Source organism: Salvelinus alpinus, chromosome 14, assembly GCF_045679555.1.
Source record: "Salvelinus alpinus chromosome 14, SLU_Salpinus.1, whole genome shotgun sequence".
Classification (NCBI taxonomy): Eukaryota; Metazoa; Chordata; class Actinopteri; order Salmoniformes; family Salmonidae; genus Salvelinus; species Salvelinus alpinus.
Window position 1 is genome coordinate 30,223,891 of NC_092099.1, and position 22,926 is coordinate 30,246,816.

The 22,926-nt window shown below is 45.9% G+C and overlaps 1 protein-coding gene across 2 annotated transcripts in view; it reads right to left on the minus strand.

Moving 5' to 3' along the window:
* Positions 1-22,926, minus strand: part of LOC139538747 (immunoglobulin superfamily member 3-like) — a 90,616-nt gene that overhangs the window by 53,042 nt on the left and 14,648 nt on the right. The gene's annotated exons all lie outside the window — the stretch shown is intronic.

Here is a 22,926-nt window from a genome sequence, read left to right on the forward strand (position 1 = left end):
TTGCTGCCATGACAGATAGTTTGTTGCCACCCACCAGATTTTCCATTGGCATTGTCTAAAATGCCATTGTGGTCTCACAGTAAACAATTACATCCGGTTTGGTCATAGCGTCATGAATGCATTGAATGCGTCACAAGGTGCGTTAAAACCTAGAGTTGATGTAAATTCCCCCGCAGAAATTCACTCTGGAGTGCCAGAGTGCGCTCTAGGCGTTCGTAAATTCAGAGCGTTGTCAGATTGTCCGTTCGTAAATTCAGAGTGCACACTGTACGCTCCGGCCGAGGAGTAGGGTTGATCCAAGAGTTCTGACCTCACAACGGCAGTCAAGCACCTGAGATAACTGGCTAAAGTTGGTTAGCTAGCTAGCTACTTCCAGACACAAATGAGAGAACACCTCACTCTGAACATTTTACTCGCCCTAGCAGAGGTGGTTAGGCTGTTTACACGTTATCTAAAGCGTTGGTGACTAACTGTGCTGATGGCAACAATTTAATGACATTTTATTGCTGACACCGGTCATATTTAACAGGTGTTACGCGTTCGTAAATTCATCTGTTATTCTGCTCTGTCAGGAGTACATAGCCAGAGTAAATTTACCAACGCAACCTTAAAAAAAAATATCACTACCAAAATCTGTCTGTTTTTTGCATGGGATCAATCTACCGCATTCGCCAATGTCGGCATTCAGCATCTGCGATAGAAGGTGGCAGAGCTACAGCGGTGTTATATATATATATATATATACACACTGCTCAAAAAAATAAAGGGAACACTTAAACAACACAATGTAACTCCAAGTCAATCACACTTCTGTGAAATCAAACTGTCCACTTAGGAAGCAACACTGATTGACAATAAATTTCACATGCTGTTGTGCAAATGGAATAAACAAAAGGTGGAAATTATAGGCAATTAGCAAGACACCCCCAATAAAGGAGTGGTTCTGCAGGTGGTGACCACAGACCACTTCTCAGTTCCTATGCTTCCTGGCTGATGTTTTGGTCACTTTTGAATGCTGGCGGTGCTTTCACTCTAGTGGTAGCATGAGACGGAGTCTACAACCCACACAAGTGGCTCAGGTAGTGCAGCTCATCCAGGATGGCACATCAATGCGAGCTGTGGCAAGAAGGTTTGCTGTGTCTGTCAGCATAGTGTCCAGAGCATGGAGGCGCTACCAGGAGACAGGCCAGTACATCAGGAGACGTGGAGGAGGCCGTAGGAGGGCAACAACCCAGCAGCAGGACCGCTACCTCTGCCTTTGTGCAAGGAGGAGCACTGCCAGAGCCCTGCAAAATGACCTCCAGCAGGCCACAAATGTGCATGTGTCAGCATATGGTCTCACAAGGGGTCTGAGGATCTCATCTCGGTACCTAATGGCAGTCAGGCTACCTCTGGCGAGCACATGGAGGGCTGTGCGGCCCCACAAAGAAATGCCTCCCCACACCATGACTGACCCACGGCCAAACCGGTCATGCTGGAGGATGTTGCAGTCAGCAGAACGTTCTCCACGGCGTCTCCAGACTCTGTCACGTCTGTCACATGTGCTCAGTGTGCTCAGTGTGAACCTGCTTTCATCTGTGAATAGCACAGGGCGCCAGTGGCGAATTTGCCAATCTTGGTGTTCTCTGGCAAATGCAAAACGTCCTGCACGGTGTTGGGCTGTAAGCACAACCCCCACCTGTGGACGTCGGGCCCTCATACCACCCTCATGGAGTCTGTTTCTGACCATTTGAGCAGACACATGCACATTTGTGGCCTGCTGAAGGTCAATTTGCAGGGCTCTGGTAGTGCTCCTCCTTGCACAAAGGCGGAGGTAGCGGTCCTGCTGCTGGGTTGTTGCCCTCCTACGGCCTCCTCCACGTCTCCTGATGTACTGGCCTGTCTCCTGGTAGCTCCTCCATGCTCTGGACACTACGCTGACAGACACAGCAAACCTTCTTGCCACAGCTCGCATTGATGTGCCATCCTGGATGAGCTGCACTACCTGAGCCACTTGTGTGGGTTGTAGACTCCGTCTCATGCTACCACTAGAGTGAAAGCACCGCCAGCATTCAAAAGTGACCAAAACATCAGCCAGGAAGCATAGGAACTGAGAAGTGGTCTGTGGTCACCACCTGCAGAACCACTCCTTTATTGGGGGTGTCTTGCTAATTGCCTATAATTTCCACCTGTTGTCTATTCCATTTGCACAACAGCATGTGAAATTTATTGTCAATCAGTGTTGCTTCCTAAGTGGACAGTTTGATTTCACAGAAGTGTGATTGACTTGGAGTTACATTGTGTTGTTTAAGTGTTCCCTTTATTTTTTTGAGCAGTGTATATACACAGCATTTAAAAATGGGCAGAAAAACAGATTCTCCCATTGTAGAACATTTGAACGAAGGCTCCTTTTCGCACTAAACGTAGTATTTTTTGCTGATTTTGTTTAATCAATGATTTTCAGAATTGATCAAAGGGCTATTCTAAAATGTACAAACGGGCCAGATTTGGCCGCGAGCCGCCAGTTGAATAGCCCTGCCTTAGACCTTAGTTATTAAATAACAGAGGAAGGGTCTCTCCCTCCCCCTTTCTCTCCCTCTCATTGTCGCTAGTCCCTCTGGCCGGCATTTCATGTAGTCCCAAAACATCTGAGAGGGATGGCATGGCCGGATGAACAAGCGAGGAAAAGAGACAGAGAAAGAGCGGTAAAGACGATAACTTGAGCAGTTTGATCTGCAATGTCAACTTCAAAACCCTGTCCTGACTAACATCTAACCTTTATGTAACCATTAATAAGTTACACTGAACAAATTCTCCTCTTTGAAGAAAGCCATCGGAGTAGATTCAAATAATGTGTGTGTACTTTTGTGTGTTCCTGTGGACTGTGACGGGTCAATCCTCGTTACCAGATTTCTCTGCAGAGCTTGGAAGTGCCCACTGACACACAACTACTAGTAATAATCCAAGCATTGAGTTACCCTCAATAGAAATACAAATGTGGAGGGGCAAACAGTATGGCTGACACGACCCATGTGACGCACAGGGAGAGCTGTGACGGTGACCACACTGATCTGGAAAGGAGGCCATTTGTTAATGCCATATTCGCTCAGAAATTGTGTGACGGGTTTGATTGGTTGAGACCTGTCATTGTTTGGATTTGAAAATCCAACTGGGGCGGCGCTCGGAAGGCTGTGTAATGTGGGTGTTTGAGTGAGAAAGACACCGAGGAGAGCCAACCAGTAAAAGCACAGTCCCCTTCATCAACAGAGAACTTTGAGAGTTAAAGTGTTAGTCAGACTAGTGAAAACAGACATTATAGAACATAACACTATAAGAGAAGAGAAAGCAAAGAATGGTGAGGACGAGGTAGGATAATTAGCAGTAATTGCTCTGTGAGAAACAGAGATTGCTGCTCAGAGGAAAATGGAGAAGGTGGGCGTGTGTGTGTGTGTGTGTGTGTGTGTGTGTGTGTGTGTGTGCACAGGAGATGCATACGAATCCAGTGATGACTAGAGGAATGGGCATATGTGTACTATTTATTTCCCTCTGTCTTCCTACCTTAAGGCTTAGAGCTAGTAGTGAGTCAGAGAGGGATGAATACATTCTCAGGATTAGCAAGAGGGAGGAGTAGGATGAGGATGATGCTGATCAGAGAGAGGATGAAGAGGATGATTGAGGAAGAGGATCATGAGTGTTCTGCTAGGCCCGATGCTCTGACATACACATTTTGAGCTTCACTTTAGATGTTGAGTGAACATATTCTGAGTGGGGAGGACAGCAGAGAAGTGGAGAGCAGAGGAGAGGAGGGGAGAGGAGAGCAAAGGAGAGGAGGGGAGAGCAGAGGAGAGGAGAACAGAGAAAGAAGACAGCCAGTGTTGGATCTAGGGCCACAGCAGGGGGCACATTCATAATACAACACATACAGACAATGAGCCATACTGCCTATTAAACATTGTCTGTGTGTGTGTGTACACTCTCACGAACATATCCCAAGCTATCTCTCAGTCTCCCACACAGTGCTATAAAAACCACACCGTGTCCAATCACCTAAAATGAACAGAGGAGACAGATGGAGGAAGGGAGGGAGGGCGGTAAAGAGGTAGTGGGAGAAGGGATGACAAGACTCTCAAGTGTGTCTGCAGAAATAGTTCTGAGCCATTCAACATCAGACATCTGGCGGCCAGCTAATGGATTAACCACATACAGGTGTGTCACTGTGACTGCAGCCCACGTGAAGGCTCTACTGTTAAACAAGGGCCGCTGAATCAGCCTCTCGCTGTCCTTTTTCACACTCCTACTCTTCCATTCTTTGCCTCTTTTACTCTGAATTCTTCACGCTCTCCACACTCTTTCATGCACCCTTTCTCTCACAGTCTCATGGTTCTCTTTCTTTAGCTAAGCTGTTTGTCAGCACCCAATTATCACATTCTGCTTTTCTCACTCTCCTTCTCTCTATCCTCTAGTCAATCACACAACACACATACTTGGCTGATACTGATAGTGAGCTTTTCTCTCACACTACCTTGCTGACTGGGCTGTACATGCAAGCTGCTATGTCTCTCCCCTCACACTCTTTGAACATAGATTATTTCATACAATCACAACTAGACCAGATGTACGGGTGAGAGAAGACCCCCTGTGAATATGACTGCTCACTATACCAAGATGAAAATCTGTGTGCCACACACACACACACACACACACACACACACACACACACACACACACACACACACACCCCTCTGGCACACCTAACACACACTCACAAAAAGAACCACAGAACCACACATACAGAGCGACACAGCAACACACACACGTCAGTAGGGGAGCCCTGAGGAGACAGCTGCTCTCTCTCAACACACACACGTCAGTAGGGGAGCCCTGAGGAGACAGCTGCTCTCTCTCAACACACACACGTCAGTAGGGGAGCCCTGAGGAGACAGCTGCTCTCTCTCAACACACACATGTCAGTATGAGAGCCCTGAGGAGACAGCTGCTCTCTCTCAACACACACACACGTCAGTATGGGAGCCCTGAGGAGACAGCTGCTCTCTCTCAACACACACACACGTCAGTATGGGAGCCCTGAGGAGACAGCTGCTCTCTCTCAACACACACAAACACACACGTCAGTATGGGAGCCCTGAGGAAACAGCTGCTCTCTCTCAACACACACACGTCAGTATGAGAGCCCTGAGGAGACAGCTGCTCTCTCTCAACACACACACACACACACGTCAGTATGAGAGCCCTGAGGGGACAACTGCTCTCTCTCAACACACACACACGTCAGTATGGGAGCCCTGATGAGGCAGCTGCTCTCTCTCAACACACACACGTCAGTATGAGAGCCCTGAGGAGACAGCTGCTCTCTCTCAACACACACACACGTCAGTATGGGAGCCCTGAGGAGACAGCTGCTCTCTCTCAACACACACACACACACACGTCAGTATGGGAGCCCTGAGGAGACAGCTGCTCTCTCTCAACACACACACACACACACGTCAGTATGGGAGCCCTGAGGAGACAGCTGCTCTCTCTCAACACACACACGTCAGTATGAGAGCCCTGAGGAGACAGCTGCTCTCTCTCAACACACACACACACACGTCAGTATGAGAGCCCTGAGGGGACAACTGCTCTCTCTCAACACACACACACGTCAGTATGGGAGCCCTGATGAGACAGCTGCTCTCTCTCAACACACACACGTCAGTATGAGAGCCCTGAGGGAACAGCTGCTCTCTCTCAACACACACACACGTCAGTATGGGAGCCCTGAGGAGACAGCTGCTCTCTCTCAACACACACACGTCAGTATGAGAGCCCTGAGGAGACAGCTGCTCTCTCTCAACACACACACACACGTCAGTATGAGAGCCCTGAGGGGACAACTGCTCTCTCTCAACACACACACACGTCAGTATGGGAGCCCTGAGGAGACAGCTGCTCTCTCTCTCAACACACACACACGTCAGTATGAGAGCCCTGAGGGGACAGCTGCTCTCTCTCAACACACACACACGTCAGTATGAGAGCCCTGAGGAGACAGCTGCTCTCTCTCTCAACACACACACATCAGTATGAGAGCCCTGAGGCGACAGCTGCTCTCTCTCAACACACACACGTCAGTATGAGAGCCCTGAGGGGACAGCTGCTCTCTCTCAACACACACACACGTCTCTCTCTCACCTTCACCCCCTCAACTAGCCAATTCCCCTCCCCTCTTCACTGAAACAGAGTCACAGACAGATGGGGAGAGCACTGTATTCAAAAAGGGACACATGGCGATCTGCAGCTGAATGGTGAGGTGGAGTTAGTAGGCTGATTCATGGAGAGAGGATGTAGCATGAGAAGCTGTTTACACAAAGACAGGAGAACAGATTTAACACACACACACACACACACACACACACACACACACACACACACACGAGAGCATGGAAGCAGGTTGAACATTGAAAACACACACACACTCGCTTTCTCTCTGACACGATTCCTATCCTCCTAGAGGCCCATCAAGGGAAGGAGCTTGAGAAAGAGAGATTTAGGGAAGAAAGAGAACAGCGAGAGATTAAAAAGAGAGAGAGGCGTGAGAGGAGGGGTAGTTTGGAAAGAGAGGTGGGTGTATGAAAGACAAATCTTCCCTAGATGAGCGTTTGAGAAGTGTTCAGGCAATGCTGTCGCTGAATAAAATCCTTGGGAGCATCAAATACATACACACGATGCTTTTAAAACAGAAGAAAACATATCCGTTTCCTGCCATCACTCGCTTTCTATCTCATTCCCCTGTTCTCTACCTCGGTTTCTCGTTCTATGACTCGCTCTCAACCTAAGTATTTCCCTCCCGTCCATTTCCCTTGGCCCCCGTTTCTCCACCTCTCCCTCCATTTCTCCCCTCGTCTCTCACTCCTCTAACCGTACTGACTTGTGTACTGTAAACATTCTACTGTACTCAACCATACTGTATATTGTCTAAGAATGGGTGAATCCCCAAAACAGTGCAAACACAATGTAACCAGAATAAAAGCGGTAATCTACTGTATGTAACCTAGTTACTCTTCTTGTTACAGGGCTTCACCTCCCTCTCTCTGCCTCTTACACCTAGAGAAGCACCCCACCCTCTCTCTGCCTCTTACACCTAGAGAAGCACCCCACCCTCTCTCTGCCTCTTACACCTAGAGAAGCACCCCACCCTCTCTCTGCCTCTTACACCTAGAGAAGCACCCCACCCTCTCTCTGCCTCTTACACCTAGAGAAGCACCCCACCCTCTCTCTGCCTCTTACACCTAGAGAAGCACCCCACCCTCTCTTTTCATCCCTCTCTCTCTTTGCCTCTTACACCTAGAGAAGCACCCCACCCTCTCTTTTCATCCCTCTCTCTCTCTGCCTCTTACACCTAGAGAAGCACCCCACCCTCTCTTTTCATCCCTCTCTCTCTTTGCCTCTTACACCTAGAGAAGCACCCCACCCTCTCTTTTCATCCCTCTCTCTCTCTGCCTCTTACACCTAGAGAAGCACCCCACCCTCTCTTTTCATCCCTCTCTCTCTTTGCCTCTTACACCTAGAGAAGCACCCCACCCTCTCTCTCTCTGCCTCTTACACCTAGAGAAGCACCCCACCCTCTCTTTTCATCCCTCTCTCTCTGCCTCTTACACATAGAGAAGCACCCCACCCTCTCTTTTCATCCCTCTCTCTCTCTGCCTCTTACACCTAGAGAAGCACCCCACCCTCTCTTTTCATCCCTCTCTCTCTTTGCCTCTTACACATAGAGAAGCACCCCACCCTCTCTTTTCATTCCTCTCTCTCTCTGCCTCTTACACCTAGAGAAGCACCCCACCCTCTCTTTTCATCCCTCTCTCTCTTTGCCTCTTACACCTAGAGAAGCACCCCACCCTATCTTTTCATCCCTCTCTCTCTTTGCCTCTTACACCTAGAGAAGCACCCCACCCTCTCTTTTCATCCCTCTCTCTCTTTGCCTCTTACACCTAGAGAAGCACCCCACCCTCTCTTTTCATCCCTCTCTCTCTTTGCCTCTTACACCTAGAGAAGCACCCCACCCTCTCTTTTCATCCCTCTCGCTCTTTGCCGCTTACACCTAGAGAAGCACCCCACCCTCTTTCATCCCTCTCTCTCTGCCTCTTACACCTAGAGAAGCACCCCACCCTCTCTTTTCATCCCTCTCTCTCTCTGCCTCTTACACCTAGAGAAGCACCCCACCCTCTCTTTTCATCCCTCCCTCTCTTCCATCCCCAGATGGTCAAGTACTGTGACCAACTGAAGACAACCCCGGGAAGAGCGCCAGTTACAGCCTCAGCCATCTGACCAACACTACTGTGTGTGGTGTGTGTGTGTTTAGACCACTGCAGGCTTTGTCTCGTTGCCACTTCCAGGTGGTGCTGCTTGCTTTTGGAGGATTGTGTATGTATGTGTGTATGTTGTGTGAATAACTGGAAAATAAGCCGATCTCCAGAAGCACGTGCAGATTATAGCAGGAGCACAGGGTAGAGGTCTGGTCTGTAAGACAAGGCTAGTCTTTTCCTTCATCAGATCAACCCCCATGCACCCACAGAGAGCAATGCATCCATGGAGACCAAGAGAGAGACAGGGGTGCAGACATATGCTGCCACCTGTGCCAGGGTTGAACTCTGCCATTTCACATGGTGACCAGTGTGTGTGTGGTGCTGATGGGGGAGGGGAGTGTGTGGAGGCTGATGGGTGTGTGTGTGTGGACTGTGTCTGAAGAAAGGGGTTCGGGTGGGGAGGGGCTGGAATATGCTAAACCTGGTGTGTGTGTGTGTGTCTGTGTGGGACAGGAATGTGCAGTCTGGAGCTTCCCAGGAGGGTAGGGTGGGGTGGGGAAATACCGTCTGGTGTGTGTGTGTGGGGCGGGGACATGCATGTGAAGTCTGGGGTGAGAGTGGGTAGAGTAGAACCACTAGGAACCAGTCCAGCAGGGTAGCAGATGAGAGGAGCAACTGCCAGCACACACACACCCACACCCCCTCTCTCTGGCAGAGTTCAACCCTGGCACAGGTGACATATGTCTGCACCCGCCTGTTCGGAGGGAAAGACGGAGGAAGAGAGAGTGTGTGTGGTAGGTACAATCTCATGCTATGGAGATTGAGGACATAGTTATCGAGTGGAAGTCTTTTAACCTTTATTTAACCTTTATTTATCCTTTATTTAACTAGGCAAGTCAGTTAAGAATAAATTCTTATTTACAATGGCAAACTACAACGACCAAATCCGGACGACGGTGGGCCAATTGTGCGCCGCCCTTTGGGACTCCCAATCATGGCCGGTTGTGAAACAGCCTGGATTCGAACCAGGGTATCTGTAGTGATGCCTCTAGCACTGAGTTGCAGTGCCTTAGACCGCTGCACCACTCGGGAGCCCGTGTTACTGTGTAGTGTGTTCAGACTGCAGGCTGAGTTAGTTTTCCTCAATTTCCACATAGAGGCTCAGACAGACAGCCTGGGGCTGTAGAGCCCATACTGAAAGCTTTTACAGTAGACATTTTAACTAAATCAAAATTTCATTCCAAATAATGAGGGGCTGATTAGCATGCTAACGAGGCGGTCACGATGTTAATCTCGAAGCTGATACCAGCACTACCTCCACACACAGAGAGACAGGCGGAGAGAGACACAGAACGAGCAGGAGGATTGACTGGTTTAATAATGCTTTCTCTCACTTACACCACTGTATTAGCCAAGTGCATGTTACGCATGCAGTAATCTTTAACCTCTGAAATTCTAAGCCTTGAAGGGGGGGGGGTTCTACAAAGCAAACATCATCTTTTTAGGATGGTCATTCCATGCATCATTTGGCTATTACATACAGATATATATATTTTTAACTTTATTTTATTTGATCAAATATAGAATTTGGCCTTTACTACTATAGCCAATAGAAACGCATTGAATAACACATTCATAAATGACAAAACAGGCTGCATCTTTTCTTATATATCGAGATCCAAGAAAGCTAAAGAAATGTAAAACAATTAAATTAAAATACATATTTATAGGCCAAACCGTTCGAATGCCAGACGTTTTCGTGAGAAGACCGATTTTCTCCTTGTCTAACAAACGCCGCTGTGGCTCGGCCACCTTCCACCGCAGACACGGAAAGCCGACGCAGCCCATTCCCAAAAAAACTGATACCGTATCTCTAGCTTTAACTGACGGGTTTTGATGGGGATTTTTTTATTAAGTTACTTAGATTGACACACGTATACGCATCTGCTTGTGTGCATGTGTGTGGTAGACAGAGCAGGGTTATCAGCAGTTCCTGTGAAAAGTAGACCTACAAGCACCTCGAGTTTTCTTTTCTGTTGAGATAAGACTTCGAACCAACACAAACGTCCCGGGCTCCAATACCAGCTTAATCCTCACATTTGTCTCCTGCCTGTTTTATGAATACCAGCTTACTAACACGAATACATATGTAGCACTAGCATTCTCCTATTAATATACATATTCTTGTAGCATTCATATTCATGTAGCCTAGCCACTGCGTTGCATTAATTTCACACAGAGAAGAGGCAGAGCACCCCTGAGGGTTAGCGCTTAGCTAATCAAATCACAACAGAGGTGCAGTGGCGCTTTTGGCCCATTTCCCATTTACACACACACGTTCCCTGTTAACACCCTCATAACGCTAACACGTTAAACCCTCTCTCATTAACCTAGCTCGTTAGCGTGGGCGCTAAGCTAAAGACAGCACTCTCTCACGTGCTGACATACAGTACCAGTCAAAAGTTTGGACACACCTGCACATTCAAGGTTTTTATTAAAAGAAATACTATTATCTACATTGTAGAATAATAGTGAAGACATCAAAACTATGAAATAACACATATGGAAACATGTAGTAACCAAAGAATTGTTAAACCAATCAAAATATATTTTATATTTGAGATTCTTCAAAGTGGCCACCCTTTGCCTTTATGACAGCTTTGCACACCGTTGGCATTCTCTCAACTAGCTTCACTTGGAATGCTTTTCCAACAGTCTTGAAGGAGTTCCCACATATGCTGAGCACTTGTTAGCTGCTTTTCCTTCACTCTGCGGTCCAACTAATCTCAATTGGGTTGAGGTCGGGTGATTGGAGGCCAGGTCATCTGATGCAGCACGCCATCACTCTCCTTCTTGGTCAAATAGCCCTTACACAGCCTGAAGGTGTGTTAGGTCATTGTCCTATTGAAAAACAATGATAGTCCCCCTCAGCACAAACCAGATGGGATGGCGTATCACTGCAGAATGCTGTGGTAGCCATGCTGGTTAAGTGTGCCTACACCATCACACCTCCTCCTCCATGCTTCACGGTGAGAACTACACATGCGGAAATCATCCGTTCACCTACTCTGCGTCTCACAAAGACACTGCGGTTGGAACCAAAAATCTCAAATTTGGACTCATCAGACCAAAGGACAGATATGTTATGTCATAATTACGTAAAATTCTGGCAAATTAGGCGGCCCAAACTGTTGCATATACATTGACTCTGCGTGCAATGAACGCAAGAGAAGTGACACAATTTCACTTGGTTAATATTGCCTGCTAACCTGGATTTCTTTTAGCTAAATATGCAGGTTTAAAAAATATATACTTCTGTGTATTGATTTTAAGAAATGCATTGATGTTTATGGTTAGGTAGAGTCGTGCAACGATTGTGCTTTTTTCGCAAATGTGCTTTTGTTAATTCATCCCCCGTTTGGCGAAGTTGTCTGTCTTTGTTAGGAAGAAATAGTCTTCACAGTTCGCAACGAGTCATGTTAGCAGGCAATATTAACTAAATATGCAGGTTTAAAAATATATACTTGTGTATTGATTTTAAGAAAGGCATTGATGTTTATGGTTAGGTACACAACGACAGTCCTTTTTTTGCGAATACGCACCGCATCGATTATATGCAACGCAGGACACGCTCGATAAACTAGTAATATCAACCATGTGTAGTTAACTAGTGATTATGATTGATTGATTGTTTTTTATAAGATACGTTTAATGCTAGCTAGCAACTTACCTTGGCTTCTTACTGCATTCACGTAACAGGCAGTCTCCTTGTGGAGTGCAATGTAATCAGGTGGTTAGAGCGTTGGACTAGTTAACTGTAAGGTTGCAAGATTGAATCGCCGAGCTGACAAGGTAAAAATCTGTCATTCTGCCCCTGAACAAGGCAGTTAACCCACCGTTCCTAGGCCGTCATTGAAAATAAGAATGTGTTCTTAACTGACTTGCCTAGTTAAATAAAGGTGTAAAAAAATATATAATACCTAATTAATCGGACATTCCGATTAATCGGTCGACCTCTAGTTTCATCATAGCGCTTGATGGTTTTTGCGACTGCACTTGAAGAAACTTTCAAAGTTCTGAAATGTTCCGTATTGACTGACCTTCATGTCTTAAAGTAATGATGGACTGTTGTTTCTCTTCGCTTATTTGAGCTGTTCTTGCCATAATATGGACTTCGTCTTTGACCAAATACGGCCAACTTCTGTATACCACCCTTACCTTGTCACAACACAACTGATTTGCTCAAACACACAGAGGACAGAAATTCCACAAATTCACTTTTAGGAAGGCACACCTGTTAATTGAAATGCATTCCAGGTGACTAACTCATGAAGCTGGTTGAGAGAATGCCAAGAGTGTGCAAAGCTGTCATCAAGGCAAAAGTGTGGCTACTTTGAAGAATCTCAAAAATAAAATATATTTTGATTTGTTTAACACTGTTTTGGTTACTACATGATTCCATATGTATTATTTCATAGTTTTGATGTCTGACTGGTACTGTATATTCTATTATTGTACTGACAATAGCCAAGATTGCCAGTGTGTGTAGATGCCTGTGTGTGTGTGTGTGTGTGTGTGTGTGTGTGTGTGTGTGGTGAATGACAAAGAGCTTCAGCCTTGAGCTAGTGACTCCAACAAACACTTCATGACTTAGCATAAGTGCAAATGAGGGAGGAGAGGCGGAAGATGAGGGCAGGTAGCCACTTGGCCTCTATGCCCTCCCTATCACACTGTGTCTTGTTCAGATTATTAAGATGGCCTCTATGCCCTCCCTATCACACTGTGTCTTGTTCAGATTATTAAGACGGCCTCTATGCCCTCCCTATCACACTGTGTCTTGTTCAGATTATTAAGACGGCCTCTATGCCCTCCCTATCACACTGTGTCTTGTTCAGATTATTAAGATGGCCTCTATGCCCTCCCTATCACACTGTGTCTTGTTCAGATTATTAAAATGGCCTCTATGCCCTCCCTATCACACTGTGTCTTGTTCAGATTATTAAAATGGCCTCTATGCCCTCCCTATCACACCGTCTTGTTCAGATTATTAAAATGGCTCCTATGATCTCCCTGTCATCTTGAGTACGTTTACATGCACAGTAGTAAATCGATAATAAACTGATTATTAGTCATGTAAACACCTTATCTTAAATCGGAGTAAGATCAAAATCGACGTAAGACTACACCAGTTAAAACACTTGGTTTTCTGAGCAATCTTTCAAATTATTAGGACACGTAAACTTCAGCAGTGTATTTGATCTGCGCATGTGCTAACACTAGCCTCCCTCTTTAGTGCGAGTGAAGTGAATTAGGAACAAATGAGAAGTCGTTTTTACATACAAACTTTATATGTCCAAACTCAGAAACAAATATGCTTCCCAAAAGTAACATGGTCACTGTGGTGGAATGTTTATTTTGATTTGCGATGTTCTGCCATCAGGTAGCATGATTTCAGATGTGTCCAAGTAAACGGGATTATTAGGAAATCATTTCTTGCAAAGCATGTAAACTTCTTAAATCAAACTATTATATTAATTTGACTCTACACAAAAAATTGCAATATTGTGTGCATGTAACCATACTCAATGTGTCCTGTTTAGAGTATTGAGACAGACCCTATGCCCTCCCTGTCATACTGTGTCCTGTTCAGAGTATTGAGACAGACCCTATGCCCTCCCTGTCATACTGTGTCCTGTTCAGAGTATTGAGACGGACCCTATGCCCTCCCTGTCATACTGTGTCCTGTTCAGAGTATTGAGACAGACCCTATGCCCTCCCTGTCATACTGTGTCCTGTTCAGAGTATTGAGACGGACCCTATGCCCTCCCTGTCATACTGTGTCCTGTTCAGAGTATTGAGACAGACCCTATGCCCTCCCTGTCATACTGTGTCCTGTTCAGAGTATTGTGACGGACCCTATGCCCTCCCTGTCATACTGTGTCCTGTTCAGAGTATTGAGACGGACCCTATGCCCTCCCTGTCATACTGTGTCCTGTTCAGAGTATTGAGACGGACCCTATGCCCTCCCTGTCATACTGTGTCCCGTTTACTTCCTCTCCTCTCTTTGTTTTCCATCTACCATCTTGTTCCACCCTGCTTTGCAGTGTTATATTCTTGGTGCTCTATGTTCTATTCTGTGGTTCTAATGTGCCTCTGTGTGTACTGTGGGGTTGTGTTCCGTAAGAGACGTTCTGTATTGTTTTGCGGTGCTGTTCCCATTTCCACTGGGGGCTCTTCAGACGCGCCTCTCACAGAGTCAATTACCACCAGAACATTTGTTCTGACTGACAGGACAGCGCCCGGGCGGTGTGTGTGTGTGCGCGCGCAGTCAGAGTGGCAGAAATGTCATTGAGCAGGAACCCCTGTCACTTGGAGGAGATGAGATTGACAGGGAAATGGCAGAGTAGACAGAGTGATAAAATCTCTCATTCCGTTTGGACCCGTGCCCATTCACCAGCTCAGAGAGCACACACTCATTCACTCAGAGCCAAATGGAAGAGAGAAGGGCGATTGTAAATTAAATAGAGAAAAGGAGATGGTGAGGTCAGAGAGAGGAGCGAGGGAAAGAGAGCCAATGTCACTGTGAGGAGGAAATCTGTGTGAGATAAAGTGTTCCAGTCACACAGCCTAGCACTCCCAATCAATACCAACAGACAGCAGACTGATACAGCCTTCCTCTCACCTCCAGTAACTCTCCCTCTCTATCTCTCCTTATCCCACTCCCTCCATCAGCCCAAGACGTTATCCCGATCGGCATCTTTCTATCACACTATCCCTTGGTAAATCTACCTTGTTCCTTCATTTCTCTCCATTCTTCCATCTAGTGCTCTCAATCCCTCCTTTTCCTCCCTCTTTATATCTATGTTCAATCCTCAATCCCCCCCCCCCCTCTTCCTTCTCCTCCTCTCTCCCTCCTCGTTTAATCTGACAGGGTTGGAGAGGCAAGAAATGTATTGACAAAACCATAGACCTGCTTCTTAGACAGCTAAAGACAACGAGGGGAGAAAGAGAGATCAAGAAAGAGAGCGGATGGGGAGAGATGAGAGCCACTATCAGTGCAGCATATACCATAGAGTTGCAGGGTGAATCCATCCTCGGTGGAATGACAGAAAAATGGTCTACCTACCTCAGTGTGGCAGGTAGCCTAGCGGTTAAGAGTGTTGGGCTAATAGCTGAAATGGTCGCTGGTTCGAATCCCGGAGCAGACTAGGTGAAAAATCACTTAACCCTAATTTCTCCTGTAAGTTGCTCTAAATAAGAGTGTCTGCTAAATTCTGATTCTCTTCTAAAAAAAAAAGGGAGAGAAATAGAGAAAAGGAGAAAGATTCTAAAAAGGTGCTTAAAACTCACCATTCCACAGGAGTCAACACACACACAGCTATACATCGACACCCAACCATGCCAACACACATCTTTCTTTGAGAATGATCATAGGTGGTAGGCAAGGCAGTAACCCTAATAGTCATATCAGACACAGAGACTATGTAAAACATGCCCCTATAGCACCAGCCGCATTGTGGGTAGTGCCCGGGGAGACGTAGCCAATCAGACTGGAGTCAGGAGAAACGGCTCATCATTTCTCCGTCACACACACTCTGTTTCTCTCCATCAGTCACACTCTGTACTGTAAACCAGCCCCTTAAGCCAATAGACTGAGAAGATAAAACAGACATGAATGTGAGAGAATATGATACACGTGTCCAGCAGTATGGAAGCTGTCATGGAGCGAAGTAGCACAGTCATACTGTGATAGTGACTAACAACTGAATGATCTACTTTAAAGAGCACTTGATGTACTGTATTTTTGCCACAGAGTTAATAATTGGTCTTGGACATGACTGTGTTTTTGAGCCTCATGGCTGAGTAAGAGAAGAGAAGTCTGCTGTTGGTCCCTGTTCTCATACAAGCTGGTGCCTTGGACACACTCAAACACAGGCTGGTGCGTAGGACATGCATGGGAACACGAACACACACACACACACACGGTAGGACCATTTCATGTTGTAGTTTTTTCATGAGTTAATGTTTAGGAGACACAGGCTGGTGGGTAGGATGCTAAGGCTGTCTCCTGGGACCCCCCCCCGTCTAGGAACCATGGCTCCTGAATGAGTGGTCCGCCATGTGGGTGAAAACAGACTGCGGTTGACCCCTGACCTGGAGATACTTCTGGCCAAACGGTTACGCATAGTGATGTTAGCCTTTCACCTTTAACCTGGCAGGACATCCGTGTTACAACACTGATCAGTTAGAAAACATCACTTCTCCAGGCCTTATGACTGGGAAGTCTTTAGTCGCTTTGTACAACCAAAAAGGACATACTGTAGATATCACATACCGGTAATATATTGTACAGTCCACACTCAAATTGTCTGAAAAGTTACTATTATTTTTAAGATTTATTTTCAATAGCTTGTTAGTGCTTTTATGAGTTGTTTTGTAATAGGGCGGCAGTTTTTCCAGTTGGCCCACATCAGCCAGACACTTGTAGACTGTTGTCGCATTATAAAAAGGTGTGTCAGACACACAGTTTGGTGGTATCATCTTTCTGAACAATCAGCCATACACACGGCCCAGGAGTCGTATTCTACTGCCACACACAATAGACACACCTCACTCTCACAAAACAATGATGATACAGTATCGGGCAGGCAGGAACAAAGCCAGGTGTGCTGCTGAAAACATTCCCCTGGGGACAGAGTGTGTATACTGTTCCACATCTATAAAATCACTCTCACAGAACCCATTGTGACAGAGGGGACATTGATCACTGTGTCACCGTCTAACTCAGCACACTGATTACACCCAGTTTCTCCTCCTATCCATTTCCACCCCCCACTACTCCACTCCCACTCAACCCCTCTCACACTACTTCCTCCTCTTCTCTGATTAGATAGCCAGCTTCCCTCCTGTCCTGTGACACACACTTCCTGCTTCGAGATGAGAACATCTTCAATCCCAAATAGAGAGCTGATAAATAGAGCTGACACACACACACAGAGACAGAGAGACAGATAGACAGAGAATTAAGGAGTGTGATGAATTGAAGGAAGGACAGGGTATTGAGTGTCCGGATGCGTGCAGCTGCTAAAAGAGGTGGATGAGGGTATGGAGGGGAGAGAGAGCGAGAGAGAGAGCGGAGAAGACCCCTGAAACATGCCCCTGACTGTGGGTAACTGGGTTAAGAGGTTAGAGACAGAGGGGCTCATATAACGCAGTCCCTCAACACACATACACACACAGAGTCTATAAATACAGTATGCCACCAGCAACACCATTTTGCAGTGCTTTACGCCTGAGCCTTGCCCCACATTCAAAACAGAGCGCATACTGTTGTAATGCCACCAATATACTACATTTACTACAGGGACCTTTGTGCCCCGGCCCCACGACAAAATATCTTTCCATCACGCTTTCCCTCAGAAATGAATGAAATCCTGATTAACTACAGGTCTGTGTCTACTACACGCGACTAACAGAGTGACAAACTAAAAACTAGAATGGCACACTGACAACACTTCACTGGTCAATGTATCAACTCTCACAGTGCCATACTGTATGACTATTAACTAGGGCTGTCAAACCATTAAAATCATTTATAGAGTTAATGGCATTAGTTAAATAGCTATTGATCACAATTTTTGAATTTGCTCAAATTTGGCCCTAAAGAAAGATTTTTCCATTTAAAAAGCAGTGCATTGAGTTTCAGGCATACTTTAATTGGAAGGGACAGAAACACAAAATGATCTACATCAGGATGTTTTAATAGTATTTTCCCCACAAACAACAAACAACAAACGTCCCTGTAACATTAATACTCCCAATGTTTCAGTAGGCCGCTCCCTCTTAACAATGTTCTTGAATAGTAAATAGTACCCGCAAAACACCAGCCTCAACGTCAACAGTGAAGAGGCGACTCCGGGATGCTGGCCTTCTAGGCAGATTTGCAAAGAAAAAGCCATATCTCAGACTGGCCAATACAAAGAAAAGATTAAGATTGGCAAAAGAACACCGACACTGGACAGAGGAACTCTGCCTAGAAGGCCAGCATCCCGGAGTCGCCTCTTCTCTGTTGAAACTGGTGTTTTGCGGGTACTATTTAATGAAGCTGCCAGTGAGGCGTCTGTTTCTCAAACTAGACACTCTAATGGACTTGTCCTCTTGCTCAGTTGTGCACCGGGTCCTCCCACTCCTCTTTCTATTCTGGTTAGAGCCAGTTTGCGCTGTTCTGTGAAGGGAGTAGTACACAGCGTTATACGAGATCATCAGTTACTTGACAATTTCTCGCATAGAATAGCCATCAATTCTCATAACAAAAATAGACTGACGAGATTCAGAAGCAAGTTCTTTGTTTCTGGCCATTTTAAGCCTGTAATTGAACCCACAAATGCTGATGCTCCAGATACCCAACTAGTCTAAAGAAGGCCAGTTTTATTGCTTCTTTAATCAGCACAAAGGTTTTCAGCTGTGCTAAAATAATTGCAAAAGGGTAATCTATATATCTATACACACACATATATATATATATATACAGTGGGGCAAAAAAGTATTTAGTCAGCCACCAATTGTGCAAGTTCTCCCACTTAAAAAGATGAGAGGCCTGTAATTTTCATCATAGGTACACTTCAACTATGGCAGACAAAATGAGAAAAATAAATCCAGAAAGTCTCATTGTAGGATATTTGGTCACCTACAAACAAGCAAGATTTCTGGCTCTCACAGACCTGTAACTTCTTCTTTAAGAGGCTCCTCTGTCCTCCACTCGTTACCTGTATTAATGGCACCTGTTTGAACTTGTTATCAGTATAAAAGACACCTGTCCACAACCTCAAACAGTCACACTCCAAACTCCACTATGGCCAAGACCAAAGAGCTGTCAAAGGACACCAGAAACAAAATTGTAGACCTGCACCAGGCTGGGAAGACTGAATTTGCAATAGGTAAGCAGCTTGGTTTGAAGAAATCAACTGTGGGAGCAATTATTAGGAAATGGAAGACATACAAGACCACTGATAATCTCCCTCGATCTGGGGCTCCACGCAAGATCTCACCCCGTGGGGTCAAAATGATCACAAGAACGGTGAGCAAAAATCCCAGAACCACACGGGGGGACCTAGTGAATGACCTGCAGAGAGCTGGGACCAAAGTAACAAAGCCTACCATCAGTAACACACTACGCCGCCAGGGACTCAAATCCTGCAGTGCCAGACGTGTCCCCCTGCTTAAGCCAGTACATGTCCAGGCCCGTCTGAAGTTTGCTAGAGAGCATTTGGATGATCCAGAAGAAGATTGGGAAAATGTCATATGGTCAGATGAAACCAAAATATAACTTTTTGGTAAAAACTCAACTCGTCGTGTTTGGAGGACAAAGAATGCTGAGTTGCATCCAAAGAACACCATACCTACTGTGAAGCATGGGGGTGGAAACATCATGCTTTGGGGCTGTTTTTCTGCAAAAGGACCAGGACGACTGATCCGTGTAAAGGAAAGAATGAATGGGGCCATGTATCGTGAGATTTTGAGTGAAAACCTCCTTCCATCAGCAAGGGCATTGAAGATGAAACGTGGCTGGGTCTTTCAGCATGACAATGATCCCAAACACACCGCCCGGGCAACGAAGGAGTGGCCTAGCCAGTCTCCAGATCTCAACCCCATAGAAAATCTTTGGAGGGAGTTGAAAGTCCATGTTGCCCAGCAACAGCCCCAAAACATCACTGCTCTAGAGGATATCTGCATGGAGGAATGGGCCAAAATACCAGCAACAGTGTGTGACAACCTTGTGAAGACTTACAGAAAACGTTTGACCTCTGTCATTGCCAACAAAGTATTGAGATATATAACAAAGTATTGAGATAAATAATGCAAATTAATTACTTAAAAATCATACAATGTGATTTTCTGGATTTTTGTTTTAGATTCCGTCTCTCACAGTTGAAGTGTACCTATGATAAAAATTACAAACCTCTACATGCTTTGTAAGTAGGAAAACCTGCAAAACCGGCAGTGTATCAAATACTTGTTCTCCCCACTGTATGTATGTATGTATGTATGTATGTATGTATGTATGTATGTATGTATGTATGTATGACTGTATGACTGTATGTATGACTGTAGCTGTGTTCCATGTTGTGTTCTACGCTTAAAAGGGTCCATGCGGAAACACGTGGCTTAAAAAGTTCTGTGCGGTGAAGAAATGGAGGCACGATTAATGGCGTCAAAAAAAATGTACGCCGATAAATATCGTCCTGCTAAACTCAGCAAAAAAAGAAACGTCCCTTTTCAAGGCCATGTCTTTCAAATATAATTCGTAAAAATCCAAATAACTACACAGATATTCATTGTAAAGGGTTTAAACACTGTTTCCCATGCTTGTTCAATGAACCATAAACAATTAATGAACTAACAGCTTACAGACGGTAGGAAATTAAGGTCACAGTTCTGAAAACTTCAGACACTAAAGAGGCCTTTCTACTGAATCTGAAAAACATCAAAAGAAAGATGCCCAGGGTCCCTGCTCATCTGCCTTAGGCATGCTGCAAGGAGGCATGAGGACTGCAGATGTGGCCAGGGCAATAAATTGCAATGTCTGTACTGTGAAACGCCTAAGACAGCGCTACAGGGAGACAGGACGGACAGCTGAACGTCCTCACAGTGGCAGACCACGTGTAACAACACCTGCATAGGATCGGTACATCCGAACATCACACCTGAGGGACAGGTACAGGATGGCAACAACAACTGCCCGAGTTACACCAGGTATGCACAATCCCTCCATCAGTGCTCAGACTGTCCGCAATAGGCTGAGAGAGGTTGGACTGAGGGCTTGTAGGCCTGTTGTAAGGTAGGTCCCCACCAGACATCACCGGCAATGTCTCCTATGGGCACAAACCCACCATCGCTGGACCAGACAGGACTGGCAAAAAGTGCTCTTCACTAACGAGTCGCGGTTTTGTCTCACCAGGGGTGATGGTTGGATTCGTGTTTATCGTCGAAGGAATGAGTGTTACACCGAGGCCTGTACTCTGGAGAGAGATCGATTTGAAGGTGGAGGGTCCGTCATGATCTGGGGCGGTGTGTCACAGCATCATCGGACTGAGCTTGTTGTCATTGCAGGCAATCTCAACTCTGTGCGTTACATGGAAGACATCCTCCTCCCTCATGTGGTACCCTTCCTGCTGGCTCATCCTGACATGACCCTCCAGCATGACAATGCCACCAGCTATACTGCTCGTTCTGTGCGTGATTTCCTGCAAGACAGGAATGTCAGTGTTCTGCCATGGCCAGCAAAGAGCCCGGATCTCAATTCCATTGAGCACGTCTGGGGCCTGTTGGATCGGAGGGTGAGGGCTAGGGCCATTCCCCCCAGAAATGTCCGGGAACTTACAGGTGCCTTAGTGGAAGAGTCAGGTAACATCTCACAGCAAGAACTGGCAAATCTGGTGCAGTCCACGAGGAGGAGATGCACTGCAGTACTTAATGCAGCTGGTGGCCACACCAGATACTGACAGTTACTTTTGATTTTGACCCCCCCCCCCCCCTTTGTTCAGAGACACATTATTAAATTTATGTTCGTCACATGTCTATGGAACTTGTTCAGTTTGTCTCAATTGTTGAATCTTGCTATGTTCATACAAATATTTACACATGTCAGGTTTGCTGAAAATAAATGCAGTTGACAGTGAGTTTATTAACATATTGTGGGTTAACATAGGTTACTCCATGAGTACTTGGCGTGAACTCTGACCTCTCTCTCAGAGCAAGTTCACCAGCCTCAGAGATGAAGACATGACAGGAACCAGATTCTGACCTGGGAGTGGAATTCTCACCCATACCAGCTGTGCTTTGAGATCTGTGGGAATGTTTGAGTGGATTTCTATGTGTGTGTTTGTGTGTCACACAGAAATTGATGCTGGTGACAGAGACACGGGGGAAAGGAGGAGGGGGGTGGTGAGAGAAAGATGGGGCAAGATTTGCCCTGACCCAAGACAGGTGGCACACTGTGTGACACTGAACACTTCCTCCCGATCTCTGATCCAGTCACATACATTCTCAATGACTAGGCTTATCCTCCCATATGACCCCATTGCCAAAGCAATAACTTCTCACAGTGTACACCTTGGGTTAACTGCCCTGAGCAATGTACGTATCTACCCTCATCTACCCTGTGTGTACGCATCTACCCTCATCTACAGATCTACCCTCATCTACCCTGTATGTACAGATATACCCTCATCTACCCTGTATGTACCCTCATCTACCCTGTATGTACAGATATACCCTCATCTACCCTGTATGTACAGATATACCCTCATCTACCCTGTATCTACCCTCATCTACCCTGTATGTACAGATATACCCTGTATCTACCCTGTATGTACAGATATACCCTCATCTACCCTGTATGTACAGATATACCCTCATCTACCCTGTATGTACAGATATACCCTCATCTACCCTGTATATACCCTCATCTACCCTGTATGTACAGATATACCCTCATCTACCCTGTATGTACAGATATACCCTCATCTACCCTGTATCTACCCTCATCTACCCTGTATGTACAGATATACCCTCTATCTACCCTGTATATACCCTCATCTACCCTGTATGTACAGATATACCCTCATCTACCCTGTATGTA